The following is a 17,852-nucleotide window of genomic DNA, read 5'->3' on the forward strand; positions in this document are numbered from 1 at the left end:
AAGCAACGAAAAATCGGGCAGACGCGGTGCAGTAATCGGTCCGTCGCCATGGCAACCCATATTCACTCCCTCACATAAATACTCATAGCACACACACCCCACCCCGCCTCATTTTTGTACAGTGTTAAAAAGGCCTGTTTAAACAGGCCCCCATGCAGATTAGCTAAAACTACGCATTTTTCACCCCCCTCCGCGGAGGGTCTTTTTTCTCCTTTTTGCCTCCTCTAACTACCGAAATGTGGGTGGGGTGGGGGCAAAGTTTGTATTTTAAATATGTCCAAAGGTACGCATTAAAACGGTTTGCGAAATCCGAATCATTAGGATACCCTTTTGCGCAGGCTGGCGGATGCGTGGCGTTGTTTCGGATGGAACTGTTATGATTTTTATGGCGCTCGGTGTCGTTAATGAGGGAACACGCCGTGTCATAGGGCAGGCCTTTATGGCCAGGTATCCACTTACAAGAATATGAACCTCCCAATTTTGTAGGATACCTCAGCGGACATGTTGTAGAGTGCCTAATTACTACAAAAACAGCTTACCGTTAAGGTTAGGTGTGACTTTTTGAAGACAAAACTCAAATATTAAGTTGCATTAGTAGCTGCATGTCTAACAAAAGCTGTTTTTATTCTCATTTTACTTCATTGTGTCATCTAGGTCAAACTTTAAGGAAAACTCTAAAATGTGGGCGTATTATCGTTTCTTTCCTAGCCCTTTAAATCGTACTCCACCATAACGCTTAGCACACAGATTACGCAACGCGTCATATAACAGTTCCACCCATTGTCAAAATTTTCCCTTACAAAATCTTTAGAATGTACAGCAACTTTTCTAAGATGGCAGCAACCAGGAAAGTTACAAGTGTGGCTTCTGTAACACTTTCTTTTAACACTGCTTTGCTTTGTTTCTTAATACTACAATATTAAAACACTCAAGTTTGTAACACTTGACTTGTGGTGTGAAAAGGACCCTTTTATTCGTGTGTCATGGCGGTTTTGATACAAAAGTTTCTTGTACTTTGTATTGTTTGAATTGTATGGGACAGCTCTAACAATCTTAACAAAAAAGTGTTGATATTACTTACTTGCCCAGATCCTCATATGAAGCCTTTTTCACTTGACTCAATTCAATACCACAAACCTGTCAAATAGTGATGTTTTAACAAAGTTGATTTTTAACGAAAATAGACAAATCAAAGATTTATTCGCATTAAAGAAAGAAAGAAAGAAAGAAGAAGAAAGAAGTCAAAGAAACTAAACGAATTTTACAGTTACTTGGAAACTAAAATTTGAGTTTTCAGGACTATTTATGTCTTAGCAAAGTTGTCCCTTTGATTGCTTAAAGGTTTCGAATTAAATTAAAATGTTTAGCTATGACTCTAGAGTGTAATTCAAGCATGAAAAGGTTTTTACTACTGCAAGATGATATTTACCAGAGTTAGTACGTTAAACGTGCATGCAGAACTCCGCGATCTGTTGCTAACATTTTTTATTAAATCGTGTTAGCTTTTTGTATTTTTCAGACATTTTTTTTAATTGAAAGTTATACGAGTCACGAACAGTTGCAGATTGCAGAATTTTGTTTTTGAAGAATAATTTTCTGGACGTTGCAATCAAATCTATCGTCTCTTACCTCAAAGATTACTTCAAGAAAATAACAATTGCTGTGTTGTCCGACATGTTTGTGTGCTTCAACGATGCGTGTTAATGTAATATCAACTTTCGCCTGCTAATTTGAGCTCATCCCACTGAAAGCTGTTATTAATCCTTGTTGGTGTTAATTACCAGCGCCGGATAATCCATGCGCAGATAGTTTGGTGACCAAATAAACAGGAATTACAATGACCTTCGTACTGGAATCCTTATTATTTAATTTAATTAGCAGTTGATAGAATATAGCTAATAACTAAAATTATTACAGGCCTATTTTGCAATAATAATATGATAAATTTAATTATGAATTAACCATGCATTTAGCTGTTCATATCGTTGAACAGTTTGAACACTGGTTAAACGATAATCTGGCAGAGCCATAACATCATCTGTATATGGGGCAACAGGTATATTCCTCTCACCATGAAGTCATTAATCAATTCTAAGACTGGCTATGTGGTCGTAGCCAGTCACTTTAGTTCAAGCAGATAGGGATTTCAAATAAGAACATTGTCATTTTCAAACAAATAAAGCCGATCGAAATTGACTTATTAAATGTCCATAGTGATAATATTCGAATGAACTTAGCTTTTGATAGAATTTTGAGATCAGTGAGACCCTTCAATCCCTACTTCTAGTGCAAATTGAATTGTTTTTTATCTACATAATTCAATTAATGAAGTGTATTAATATGGACTTACAAATGTTTTTGTAACGTATATCGCAGGCTTTGTTATCATCATCATTAAGTTTCCACTATGACGACAGCCGTCTCTAATTTTCCAGAGGCAAAGAAACTTAGTCCGTATACACTCAATTATGATTTAAAAACCTAATTAAAGCTTTTACACACACGATTACCAAAATTTCGACTCCGATAATACCATAACAAATTCTAACCCATTTATATTATCAGAAACGCGTTCAGGCACTACTGGCCGGCCGTAACCATTCGTAGGGCCGAAAAAAGGGCCGGAGGCCGAATATTATTCCCCAATTTATTAGTTGGGATCGGCCGCTAATTCCTACAGGAGCTTTCTATGCGTGTTTTATTTTCAAAACGATTTTAGATAGGGTCGAGCCAGATAACGGTGTTCCAGGGCGCGGGAGAGAGCGGGGTTGGAGAAATTTCATATGGGATAGTTTTTTTTTTTGGACATTTGACGGCATATACTCGTTCAATTTAAAGGCAAAACTTCGTAAAAGGACTCTTTATCCTAGGGCTAAAAGATTATTAGATTTGCATCCACAGAAAATGTGGATTTTTAGGTGTCTTTGTAATATTTAATGGTCAATTGAATTGGAGAAATAGTGACGTGTTATGCATACAAAATACATGGTTAGTTAGCCCATCAAAAGTATGTCAATTGGTTTGTGGTGTCAAAGAACTGCCGTTTTGAGTTAGGTGAATTAAATCTTTGCGATAATCGGTCAGTGACCCGCTGCTTCTGGCTGTCAATATAAGAATAAGTACAGTTGATCCTGAGTCGTACTTCTTCTAAAAATAATAATCATTGAAAAGTGTTTACTACGGACATAATAATACAAACTGCTTATGCGAATATTAAAATCTTTTACACCTTTTTTAATTGTCTTCGTTGTCAATTTAAGCCTAACATAAGGCTGAGTTGCCCCATCTTACTTTAACTTTAACAAACGTCAACTATCTGTCAAACTCCATACAAAAAACACCGGTAGTCGTTATAGTTACGGTTAAAGTTAGGTGGTGCAACTCAGCCTGACACCCGTATTCACAAACAATGCTTGCTTAAGTGAAGCATCAAATCGAACGCACAACGTTGAATAGAGGTTTGTGATTGGTTCGTGTGTTACCATGTGCGTCCACGCGCACTGTGAGACCCCATAGTAATGTTTGTGAATACGGGCGTAAGTGTAATTTGTCAGAATATTTATTTTTTGTGAAGATATGGCATGTAAACAATGATTAAAGTGGGCGTTTGTTCTTCCGGTATAATTTGTTTAGGGTATTATTTATTTATAAAATTTTACATAATCTGCCAGATTAAAACGCGGAAATACGTCATAAACGAAAATGAGGAAAAGCTCGTATTTCTTAAAGCTTAAGCACGAGGAGTTCAAATCTGGAGCTTAAATTGTTTCCTATGTAATTATTAAGGGTTTATTTATTAGAAATTGTGAATCAACTTAAGCGATCTTAACTAAGCTACGCAGTAGCTATGTTTTAATGTAACTAATTTAAACTAACATATTTAAATTACGTAATTAGATAGCGATATAAGAAGAAGGTTTGTGATATTACAACAACGTTGTTGATTGGACGATATTGTTGAGAAAGTTTTAAAAAATCTAGCTATCATTGATAACGCTGCTAGTAAGAATCAAAACAGTCTATTGTGGGAAGAATAGCTTACTGTTTCCATTCAATGTTTATAAAGACGTTTATTTCAGGCGCTAGGTCGCTTGTGATCTGATGATTAAGTCGAAGAAGATTTACCAAGGATCCTGTTAGAGCCTCATCGTCATCATCATTTCAGCGCATAAACATAGGCCTATTATTAAACTAGGTGGACCGACGATCTGGTGAAGGTCACGGGAAGAGCCTAAATGCGGGCAGCACAGGACCGGTCGTTATGGAAATCCTTGGGGGAGGCCTTTATACACCAGATCGTCGGTCCACTTAGTTTAATAATAGGCTTATGTTTAATGCGCTGAAATGATGATGATGATCAGGCTCTAACAAGATCCTTGGTAAATCTTCTTCGACTTCATCATCAGATCGCCAGTTGCGTAGCGGACTGCATCTAGCTTTCAACAATCTATGTTATCAATGAGCACTTTTCACCTGAATGGAGCTGATCTTATGACATGCACACATTGCACACGCCTAACCCAAACCATTATACAGGATGGAATTTTGTAATGCCACCTGGAGGGAAAGTACTCTTAATACTGTAGATAGAAAATTTTACTCAAACAAAACATTCCTTTATTTTTGAAAAGAAAGAGAACTGCATTCAAAGATTTCCCAAAGTATAAAGATGAAATCTCTCTGACAAACTTGATAAATCAAATCAAAAGAAAACCACGAAATCTTAAATTATTATAATTATTTACAGAAAATTGTATGGTAAGGCGGTGAATTTTCGAAAAAAAATTCTATAATCTTTGAATGCAGTTCTCTTTCATTTCAAAAATAATGGAATGTTTTCTTTGAGTAAAATTTTCTATCTACAGTATTAAGAGTACTTTACCTCCAGGTGGCATTACAAAATTCCACCCTGTATATCGATACTCGATTCGCTGTATCCTAACGTCTTGTATCACACGATGCCCGAGTGTGGGTCGATCGATGTCACCCCGAGGCGTCGTTGGGCCGCCAATAATGTTTTTTGTACCGGATTCTTTTATATACGAGTGCCTGGAAGTGAATTATAAGTCGCCGGAGATGAATGATGGCTGAAGGGACTGGGTTGAGGTTTCTTAAAAGCTTTGTCTGAGGGTTTGGTGCTAGGGTTTCAATGTCGATTGGTATTTGTGAGTTTTTTATGATTATGTAATTCTAATGCGCTACGTAAGTAATAGGTAGCACCAAAATAGTTTCAGTGGAATAATCTGGCGCACCTTATGATTTTGAATGGTTAAATAAGTCGTTACATATTATTTTGCTTTGTTCAACTGAGAAAATACTGGAAAGCCATTTTAACCACTAAGTAATTGTGCAATTGAAATTTTAGCTCGGTACTAATTATACTTTTTTGTGCATGAAGTTAAAACTCTGCCCCTTATTAATAAAACTTGAAAAGATGGGAATGAGACTGTATTTTGACCAGGTTAAGACTAGATGACTCCCACAGCTTTTTATGAAGTCGAATTAGAAGGATGCAAAACATTTTCAAGCCAAAGCAGTCCTCTACTAAGCTTTGGTGAATAAATGTAGAGATAGTTGGAAACTCGTCAAAGGGCAAGGGCAAACTATTATCCCAAAAATATTCTTACAGGGGATAAAATGAAGGATGAAAATCTGTATGGGAGCCAATTCATGCTCAACGGAGGGATCTAAAATTAATATTACGCTTTCAAGAAATGTTTATCTAATTAAAAGCGCTTAAGGTTGAAAACCACCCACGGGAAGCTATTTTAAAACATTTTATGAATATTTATTTTTAAAATCAATGAATACTTACCCTGAGTTGATCCATTTTACTTTTTACTTCAACTATAACAAACATCAATAGTCTGTAAACTCCATACAAAACACCGGTTTAGTTATAGTTACGGTTAAAGTTAAGTTGTTGCAACTCAGCCTTAGTTGTGACTGTCTATTCTCATGATTTCCTACATAAATCGGATGCCCAACAGTGTCACATACATTTTATAACGCATGTGAACACATAATTCGAATTTCAATTTAATTAATCCCGGTTAAAAACAATAGCCAGTGCTGTGGATAAATAGAGCGCGATATACTCGCATAAAGAGGGTTCGCGCGGTTTTCTAACTTTTCACTCTAAAGGGTTTTTTCGATGGAAGGGGGACAGGGGGCCCCCGGGGTGGGTCAGTGGTCGCCTGAACAAATACGTGAAAGTACCCCGGGTCGCTAATTCGATTCCTATACATCTATATTAGCTATGTCATAGCTATGTTAATGCTGTGGGGTAATTTGTATGTATTCAGGTTGTTTTGCAGGATATGAGCGGAAACTCTTTGCTTTTTGGGAGGATGTTATTCGCATTTACTTTATGTTTCAGTTTTTATAATTGTATTAAAAGATATAGGGTGTTTGTGGTACTTTCGCGACGCGAAATTGTAAATACTTTTACCATACAAACTTCAACCTATGGTATAACAAGTTAAAAATATTGTAGTAAGTAAGTTCTTTAATGTGTATGGAAACAAGGTCACAGAAAGATCATAAATTAAATATAAAGTATCACTTGATGCTACCCTTTCAGGCATACCTATACACATTTATATTTCTTATAAACATATTTATTTAGACTGTAAGTTTAAGTGTTTCAATTCTTTTTGCAGTTTTAACAATCTATGTCACAGTGGTTTTGCTAATAATAGTAAAATAGCTTTTTAAAAGCCTACTTGCAAAATAAATTAATTCGAATTTGACTTAAAATAAGTGTTTGTGAGAAACGATGTTTTAATAACACGGTAGAACGAAGAAATTTGATCTTTACTGAGTTCACTATTTTGTGAGTGTTTAACCCTCCCATAGAGGAGGGTGGAATTCCCTCAACCTGCGCACTTCCTAGGCGCTATCACTCACTCCTACCTACAACTGACTGGGTACTACTAACTACTATACTAGTGAATGAAACACTGTCTTGAGGTCAACTGAATTCAATGCTTTATTGCGTCCCGGTTATATTTAAAGGCCGGGCAAAAAATCTGGACACCGCGGGCTAATATTTTGCACATAAAATACAAGTGTCATCTATTGGTAAAACTATGTAAACTTAAACACAAACATAGCATGTGGTGCCATCTAGTGATAGGACAATGAACGAACTTTACACTAACTCTAACATAATCGCCCACCAAGGACGAGCTAAGCTTCGTCCTTCACTACATCGCCCACCATGACAATCGCTCATTATGAACACTTAAAACTCAAGAAAGAAGGCATAATAATTTTGAAAGATAACCCTGACATTTTAAACATTTTATATTACTTCAATCAGTCTGCCTTCTAACCTTACTACTATCCTTATATCTAACCTTAGCCCTAAAATTTCTGTTTGTTGACTTTGTACAATTTCCCGATAAAATCCACCCAAACAATGTCTCTTGTGCAACAGGGGTACAGCTTGGACCTTTCCTAACTCCCTCTAGCAAGACTTGACTAACCACATCTACTCCCAATAACAAATCGATACGATTTGGCGTGTGATAGCCAGGATCTGCCAACGGCAAATTCATACTTTCAGCCCCTTGCACAGATTTTATTTTATGGGATGGTAATAGAGAAGTTATTGACTTTAAAACATAAGCTCTCACCCCTAAATTCTCCCCTGGATGAATCTTTGAACTAATATTCAAGTCAACAACAGCCTCGGATACTAAACTATCCCCACCTACTCCTGACAAGCGCTCTTTAATTGGAGTCTTTTTCAACCCAAGTCTTCGTACTGTTTCTTCAGTTACGAAAGACGACTCCGAAGCCTGATCAAGTAATGCTCTAATCTCTATACTCTCCTTCTTGGTCGACATAGCTTTGACTACCGCAGTTGGCAGTAAAACTTGATTATTATTCCCTGTCGACAAACAAGACCCAGAACTTTTACTTGAATTTCTATTTCCTACACCTCTATGGACATTACCTCGAGGGTGCAAAAGATAATGATGTCTGCGTTTGCAGATTCGGCATTTAGTTACATATTTACAGAATTTGGCAGAATGATTGAGTCCTAAACAATTAAAACAAACATTGCTATTTAAAACAAATTCCCGACGAGACTCCACCGCCTCCCTTGCAAATTCTTTGCAATACCTAAGTTTATGCCCTCCTTCCGTACAAAACGGACATTGCACATTTTTTACAATATGCATAGACTTAGTAGTTCTATTATGTACATTATTTACATTTACCGAAGTGGATTTTGAATCTAGAAACTCCAATGCCCTGTAACGATTCGTTAAAAACTCTTTAAACAGATCATAAGTAGGCAGTTCATCCGATGTATGAGTTTCTGCAATCATGAATTCCCACTGACGTCTAGACTCAGTATCCAACTTCGATGTCAAAATATGAACAAGAACTATATCCCAACTATCTACATTTATACCAAGATTCATCAAAGTAGCCAAACAATCATTAGTCGTGTCCATTAATTCCTTCAGCGCATGTGCTGATTCCTTTACAATATTCTTCTGACTAAAGAACCGATTTAATGTTTGCTGGCAAATGAATTTCTTATTGTTATAACGTTCCTCTAACAATTGCCAACACCTATCATAATTACATTCAGCTATAGATATATGCTTCACAAGTTGTTCTGCTTCTCCTGTAAGGTAGCTCTTTAGATAATGGAACTTCTGTACCTTTGTCAAATGCTCATTGAAATGCACCAAAGAACTATATAAATCGCAAAATGTGGGCCATTCCGAATATTTCCCCGAAAATGATGGAATAATAATTTTGGGCAATTCAAGTTGACTACGTTTCCCCTGAACAACTTGCGGAGTACTATCTGAATCGATGTTGGAAGTCAACTTCAACAAACAGGTTTTGAGATCACATTTGAACCAAGAGTACAATTCCTCCACTTGATCATATAAGTCCTCTTTAACATACAAGGAATCCGCTAGTTCCTCAGGACATGCACTACGCATCAATTCTTTGTGTCCTGAAGAAAACTCTACCCACAGCTGTTCCAACAGTTCCAATTTACCTTCTACATAATGTTTAGTTATTTGACTTTCCGAAAGTTTGTTGAAATTAACTTTAAGTTTGTTCAAACGTCTAAAAATATCATACTGAAATCTCATAATATTTTCCATTTCAATTTTACATTCTTTACGTTTCGCCATTTTATGAATTTGACAAAACAGAATAAACAAAATACAAAACCTGTCACCGAAAAATCAAAAATTTAAAAGTCTTCTAAAAAGTAAATCGACTGTCACTAATTCAAACCCGCACTGACACTTGTGACACACTGACAGTCAATCAAAAAAAGAAATTACTCACAGTGACATTTCCGAACTCTTACGAAACTTGCCGAAGTTTGAAGCTTCGCGTCTGCCGATCCTCCTGCCACCTCTGGTAGGAGGGCTGCTCCGCGGACGTCACTCCGTCCTTAACCTGACGTGCGCCGACCAAGCCAAGCGCCGTCGAGATCCTCCTCAGGACCTCTTAGGTGAAGTAGACCTTCACCTCCTGCAGCCTCTGAGGACTGCCCTTGGACCCTCCTCTGTCCTCAAATGGCACCGGTTCCTGACGTACACGCCGGCTAAGCCCAGCGCCGTCTGAGGCCCTCCTCTGGACCTCTGAGGTGCCCCACAGCAGCAGTCCACTGCTCGCGTGGAGGAGGAATCCACTCCTTAGGATGCTAGTACCTCCTCACAGCATCCGGCTCGAAGGACCATGTTTAACCCTCCCATAGAGGAGGGTGGAATTCCCTCAACCTGCGCACTTCCTAGGCGCTATCACTCACTCCTACCTACCACTGACTGGGTACTACTAACTACTATACTAGTGAATGAAACACTGTCTTGAGGTCAACTGAATTCAATGCTTTATTGCGTCCCGGTTATATTTAAAGGCCGGGCAAAAAATCTGGACACCGCGGGCTAATATTTTGCACATAAAATACAAGTGTCATCTATTGGTAAAACTATGTAAACTTAAACACAAACATAGCATGTGGTGCCATCTAGTGATAGGACAATGAACGAACTTTACACTAACTCTAACAGTGAGCATTTCCTGTTTGTTATTTGTATAAAAACAAAACATAATTCAGTAACAAAAATCCCATCAAATAATAACCGTGTCAGCGACACGTCCTCGTGTAACTCACGTCCAAATTAACTAGGTTTTTGCGAGATTATTTATGCGTAGAACATTAATCTCAGTGCAAGACCGCCATTTGTCACCGTTTTAATCGCTTGTGTTAGAGCTAGTTTGTTTTTATGAACCTTCACGCCATGCCACCGTTTATTGACAGTTTTTATTTCAAAACAGTGTTAAAAGTTAAAACACCGCGGCACCGTTTAGTTAATTCATGTTTTGTCACTTTCTATTCATTGCACTAAAAGACTTTTATTATTTATTTTTATAATACCTACCTACCTACAATTTTAACAATCTCAGGTTGAGTTGCACCATTTTATTTTTACCGTGGCTATAACCATAACCGGTGTTTTTATATGGTGTTTGACAGACTTTTGACGTTTGTTAAAGTTAAATTAAGATGATACAACCAAGCCTCACGCCAGTATTCACAAACGATGCTTGCTTAAGTGAAGCACAAAATTGAACGCACAGTGTTGAATAAAACTCTATGATTGGTTCGAATGTCACCCTGTGCGTTCACACGCACTGTGTAACCTCATAGTAATGATTATGAATACGGGCGTCAGTGTCGTGAAACTTAGTTACAATCACGCTATTCGTAGTAAAATAAGTACAAATAAATTCGTAATTGTAGTACTATCTACCGCTACTATTACAGGAAGTAAAAGTTAGCTTTTTTTACTAAATACTGTTTACGCTAGAATTATCTAAAATCCTTCTGTTAATAAACAAAGATTACCGTTCGCTGTTGGTATTAGTTATTTAGGCCGAGTTGCGCCACCTAACTTTGGCCGTAACTGTAACGATAACCGGTGTTTTTTGAATGGAGATTTGACAGATTTTTGACGTATGTCAAAGTTATAGTAAGATGGTGTAACTCAGCCTTGTGCGTAAAGCTTTACTGAAACGGATTTGTACGAAGAGATTATCCTTTCAGCTTCGTATAGGCACTTATTATGTGTTTTTACAAGTTTCAGTCGTGGGCGGCTTGGAGTGAAATAAATTAGTTTTAATGAGTTTAATGAAGATCGTCATTACGGAGAAACATCGGATTTCTACTAGAAATAATGAAGTGGAAAAGTTTAGCTGGGTGTCCAATATCATTTGCATGTGACTCATCAAATATGAAGCAAAATTATTCTATTCCTCAAATCACAGGCAGTATTTTGAAAAATACCTCAATAAATGTATGAATTGAAAAAGACAGTAGAATACCTATCAAAGTCAAATTCTAATTCTTTATTAATACTTATGTAATACTTAAGCAGACCTTTTCACGGCACGCAAATAAAGCTTACTATACTCGTACCACCACTTCGGGACAACATAGCCGCTGCTGTGAAGAAGTGGTTGAAGTCATGAAGTCATCATACTTGTAAGTTCCAATCTAGCTCTGAATATACAGGGTGGAAACGATAAGTGATCTCACTCGATTATTTCGAAACTATACAAGATATCCAAAAACTGGTTACTGATCCTGAAAGTGCTTCACGAGCTCTATCCAACGGTACCAATAATAAGTTACAAAATAAACTGGATCTATCCGAAAATTCAATGTTGCCTGCTTCCATACATTTAGTACTACAACAGTCATGGCACTCATGTCTTGATAATATTATAGCAAGTAAAGCCTAAAACCAATGTTTTCCATGAATAATTTTAAATAAGAATGCAATTTACGAGTTCATATTAAGTGTTTATTATTTATTAAAAAAAATTAACAGTTCTAATATTGTGTGGCTGGCATACATTTAGTATGGAGGCTGAAAACATTGAATTTTCGGATAAATCCAGTTAATTCTGTAACCTATTACTTAAACCGTTGGAAAGAGCTCGTGAAGCTCTTTCAGGATCAGTAACCAGTTTTTCGATATCTTGTATAGTTTAGAAATAATCGCGTGAGATCACTTATCGTTTCCACCCTGTAGATTCTTACACTCTTATTCACAAACGATGCTGGCTTAAGTAAAGCAGCAAATCGAACGCACAACGTTGAATAGAGCTCTGTGATTGCGTCCACGTGCACGTGAGACCTCATAGTAGGTAATGTTTGTGAATACGAGCGTTTAAGTATCACCCATATAAAAACGAACTATAGTGTTACATCGCAAGATGTACCAACACCAGACCCCCAAAACTACCGAATTGTAATTAGTTTCAAACGCATCCGGCCGCGCGGCGCAAACCGGCCTAGCGATGTGCGCGCACACACGCAGCGTGCGCACGCGCTTGTGTGCGTGCGCGCCGCGTTCTAAGGAGTAGACTGCCAGGGGTGCTGCACCCTTGGAATGGAGTGCTAGACAGCTGCACTGGTTCAATATTTAAAATTGGAAAAAAAAAATCATTTTTAATGCACAAAAAGCAATAGTATTTTATTAAGTATTTGACCGCAATCGCACTGGTGTTAAGTGAGTTGCAGTCTAGGATGGTACATACGAGTATTATTATTATCTGCTTTGTAAGTGCCTATTCACTCTCGCCCTAAAAAGGCCCGGATTATAGTGTTCGGGAAAATAATTATGTCCTTTTTTCCATCTGGTTTCTTCTTATTTGTGTAATTAACAACGGAAATCAGTTAAAACAATGCAAAAATATTTCACCGTGTTAGAGTTAGTTAAAGTGTCCTCTGAAACGCGGAATGATAATTATTATCTTTTCGGTTATTTGAATTGGCTCAATATTGTAATGGGAATAAAGATACATAGTTTTAAAGCGTGCTTCTCTTGGAAATAGAACCTATTACAACGGGACAGTCTGTAAGTATATTGTCCCACTTTAAATCATGTTTTGATTGCTTTTAATGTAATCGGATTTATATTTAAATCATTTGGAGTTTAATTACAGATATACTGACGTTATTATTCCAAAAATAAATTAAGATATGAAACCTTTCTAAGAAACAGAATTAATTACTGCTTAAATATCGGTATTAAATTCATTCAGATATTCGGCATATCGAAATATTTGGAATTTTCCACAAACTTCGGTTTTTTCCCTAATTACTGAGTCTAAAACCGTAAGCCGTACTCTGTGAAGGAAGCCTGCTAACATCATTTGCCAAAAAAACGGGGGCAAACTTGCGAAATAAAAAGGCAATGTTCTGTACCCCTGGCATAGAGTAATGTTACATGGTAACTGGTCTCTCGGCGGCCATTTTGAAAAAGTTTTTTAGTGCTTTCGAATTTCGGGGACCTAGGCCGATGACCCCGCGTAGGGTTGATAGGGCTCGCTTTCGGGACGCGGCGCTCTTATCGTTGCAAGACTTTGAGGAGGGCTTTCTTAGGTAGTTTTAGATGGAATTTTAATGAGATTCCTTGATCGCTTATTTCGTACGCCAAATTAGGTATGAGATGCACATTTTTGGGTTGCTTTACATTACAAGTTTTTGATGCTGCAAAACATAGAGCTATCAAAATAATATGCATAAAATATATGGAAATGAATAAAACGTGGTAATAATCAGTATTTTTACGTGAAACAGTATTGGAACAACCGGTTAAATGCCATTTTTGTGGCTTCACTTTAGTCGGCGAAGATAATGCTGTATTTAAATACTCCTTTTAATACGAAATTGACCTGTCAGGCAAAACAAGAAAACTGAATGATAAGCGTGAGATACCTACGATAATGTCGTCAATTGATTTTTTATGAAATCCATAAACAGTATAATTAAATTAATACAAGGTTTTGATTGAAATTCTCGTTTTTAGTTTATTGTTGATAGAATTTTATAGTAATGACATAATTAGTTTCTGTATAGCGGCCACTTGGGATACAGGCTGATTTGCACGTATTAAGTAGTTAAGTAGGTTACTAAATTTTTGACAGCTAAATTTTAACTTGCCACTTGCTAAAAAAGTTAACTTGTTTGCTAACTTAAAATTTAGTTACCTACTTATCTACACGGGCTGGAAGACGTAGCGTGGGCAGGCCTCCTACTAGGTGGACCGACGATCTGGTAAAGGTCGCGGGAAGAGCCTGGATGCGGGCAGCGCAGGACCGTTCATTGTGGAAAACCTTGGGGGAGGCCTTTGTCCAGCAGTAGATAAGTTAGTTCGTTCGAACGAACGAACGAACGAACTTATCTACTTAACATGTGTAAATCAGCCTTAAGTTACAAGATGGCAAAGCAAACTGGAGATTCAAATCCAGCAGGGAGTACCTACTTAGATGAAAGATCTGCAGTTTTGGACATTAATAAAATACATATTATTATTGTATTTATTTTAGAGTTACCTAAATAAACCTTAGGTACCTATTATTAAGATTTCCTAATTAGTATTTTTATTTTTAAGTAGTTTTTTTTTAACTGACACTATTGTTTAAGCAGTTATTGAACTATTACAATGTCGACAAGGTTGCAACACCATAGAAAAAACCTTACTTATGTATCTTTATGTCACACATGTTTTACCAAACTAAAAACGTCATACCTACGTCATTTATTTTTGCAATTAGGCTTTAAAAAAGCTTTTAAAAAATTATTCTCGTCTCCTCAAATGCCACTCAATGACACCCGAAAAAACACTATTCCGTCACACCAAACTAATGTCATGCATTCACAAGTTAGAGAACAATTTTAGGGTTCCGTACCCAAATGGTAAAAACCCTATTAACTCTAAAACTTGCTGTCTATCTGTCACTGAGCTGTATCTCATGAACTGTGATAGTTAGACGGTTGAAATTTTCAAGGATAATGTATTTCTGTTACCAGTAAAACCACAAATAAATAACAAAAAATAGAATAAAGTAAATATCGTTAAGGCTGGTTGGTTGATCTATTCTTTAATAATAAAAAATAAAACACTGGATACTTAACTTTAACATTATATTGCCTCATTTTAAATACAATTCACCACTTAGTAGCATAGCGCGAAGACGTCCACGCGCGTTCCTCTATTCTGACGTTTCTAGACTGTCATTGACATTACTTACGTCAATGTTAGTCTGACAGCAACTTATTGGCTATATAACGATACCGATGTTTTAATTTTTTTTCACAATTAACAATATTAAACGGGGGCTCCCATACAAAAACAAAATTGTCGTACAGAACCCTTCGTGTGCGGGTCTGACTCGCACTTAGCCGGTTTTTTTTACCGCCAGCTAAAACCCTGTAATGAACTTTCATGTAGTTAGTTGACTAATAGAGGCTCATAACGGCGAGTGCAGAACTGTGTTTCGCAACATGCGCCAGATATCATTAGAGCTTTAAATTCGCCGCGGACATGTTTACAACATTAGACAGGCGGAATGCGGTGTTGAAATAACTATAATAATAATGCTAACTGTTGGATTGAGTTTGTTTTAACTACGAAATACAGGTTTATTTCTATGGATAAGCACGCTTTGTAAATGTCACATCTCGGTCAAAATTCAATGAAGACCTCCTATTTAGTTGTTTTAAGTGTTTTTGTTACAAAAGATAGCTTATGTGAGCATAGAAGGTAAGAATAGGTTGAAATGGATGAAATTATGTGAAAATTCATTTTCAAATTTGAATGTTTGATACTAATATTGATATAAAATATAAAACCTACCTTAACTAACCTTAAAGGAGTCTTATTACATCTTTCCTTATCATGGTCTTATCGGTAAGACAAACATAATTAAAATTAAACTTAAATAAACATTAAAGACGGCGCCCGGAACAAACTCAAAATACCACAAAAAAATGGACAGCAAAGTATTTATTTCTATTACATTATTAATTAGGATTACTTACTCTCTCTATATAACTTTAAAAAAGCCATCAAGATATCAAGTTTGTTGTAGTACGTTGCTGTCTACGACTACGATATTCCTAGCCAAGGCTACGGCGTAGAAAACGTAGAGGCTACGCCGTAGTCTAGCCTAGGAAATCGTAGCTACGACTACGAGACCATCGCCGTAGTTCAATCATTCAAACTAAAGTTTTAGTTTTTAGTTTTACCGTAATCTTTACGTTATGTTCCCACTACAAAGTTTAAGAAACGGATTCTCTTTTATGGTATCATCGTAATCAGACTTTAAATAAAAAGCAATGTAGGTATACGAGTTACAAAACCAAATTTATGCATTCTAAAAGCAGCGAAACGCATTTATTATCTCGAATATGAAAGTGCACTTAAAACGCATAACGCAGTTGTCAAATTATTAGGACAAGATATTAGCAGGTGAAACTCAAGGCGGCTGCAGATTTTACGATGGCGCATCACGCGAGCGTCCGTTTGACCAAAATAATTTAAGCGGTAGAAAGCTGAGCCCAGCCGAAAAACTCCCCCCGGGGCCTGGAAAATTAACACCAACACATCCATAAACAGATAGCTGATAGTTAATATAATACATAATTATTGTCCGCCATTTTTCTACGCACTTTCATACTGGCACACACGCGCGCCGTGTCCTGACGTAACCGCACGCACACATGGCCACCGCCAATAAATAGATTGAACTAAACGGTGAAATTTAAAAAAGGAACAAAACGAACGAATCGCAAACGCACACATGCACAGTTAATGCAACCCAATCATTAACTGCCGTTTCACGAAAACCTGCTCTAAAAGTGCGCAGTTACAGTTGAATATGGAGCGCGAGAGGCCTGCTTGTAGAACTAGCATGTTAACATACATGCGTGAGGATGACGCTACCAACACAAGGAAAAATTTTTGATTGTAGAAACACCGAATTTTTTCTCTGGTGTGCGTTCCGGCCAGTGTGTAAGTGCATCATTGCATTCTTTCTGCGCATGTATTCCGTCCACTTTTTAAATGTGTCTCGTCTCTCGCGTCGCTGTGTGCGCAATTTTGTTGTTCACATGATGGATTCGCGTGTTTGTATTAGTGCCTTTTTCGTTTTTTTGCGCCGCGAACACACAGTGGGCCGGGTAAGCAGTGAAAAAATAATTTTAACTGGCACACTGCAAAGCGTGTTTAATTTTCGAGCTCTCTGTCCTGCGCGAAATGGAACGTCATTACGTTTTAAATTACGAACGTCGGTTGTTTTTCTTTTTATTTTATTCAGTTTTTAATCCCCATTGTTTGCTGATTGGGACGGCGCTATCGGACGCATCGGCCGGCTTACTCTAACGAAATTAGTCGTAAACATAGATTGTATCGTTTGTATCGTTGTTAGGGTCGAGGTTAGAATTGAAATATTCGGTGGATTTATCAAAATTGCTTTGTATGATGTATTAACCGAATGGTTAGCAGGTTTTTATATCGATCTTGAGATTGTAATTAGACTTATTTGATTAACTCTACTCTCTCTCACTCTTTTCATTAACATTAATCAAGACTTTACAACAACTAAATCTTGGTATGGATTATCCTTCATAACTTACGTAGGTAAACTACATAGAGGAGACAAAAGTTAATTTGGTAGTTTTAAAATAAATCTATATTAATATAATAAAGCTGAAGAGTTTGTTTGTTTACTTGAACGCGCTAATCTCAGGAACTACTAGTATTATCATAATTGGCTTCACATTTTACATAAATCTGCAATATTGTGAACAAACTGTTTTTATAAGTGAAATCGTCCGTCCATCGCGTAGGTCAGTAGTCTAGAACGTAATCGATGCGCATACGTCGGCCACCGCTCATCTCACACACTCCTTGTGATTGATGTGATTTGAATGTTAATAGCGTTCCAGAACACCGGAGCAGACAGATTATTCGCCTTCTGGGTTAGGATGCGTGCCGTGATAAAAT

Source organism: Ostrinia nubilalis, chromosome 10 (genome assembly GCF_963855985.1).
Source record: "Ostrinia nubilalis chromosome 10, ilOstNubi1.1, whole genome shotgun sequence".
Classification (NCBI taxonomy): Eukaryota; Metazoa; Arthropoda; class Insecta; order Lepidoptera; family Crambidae; genus Ostrinia; species Ostrinia nubilalis.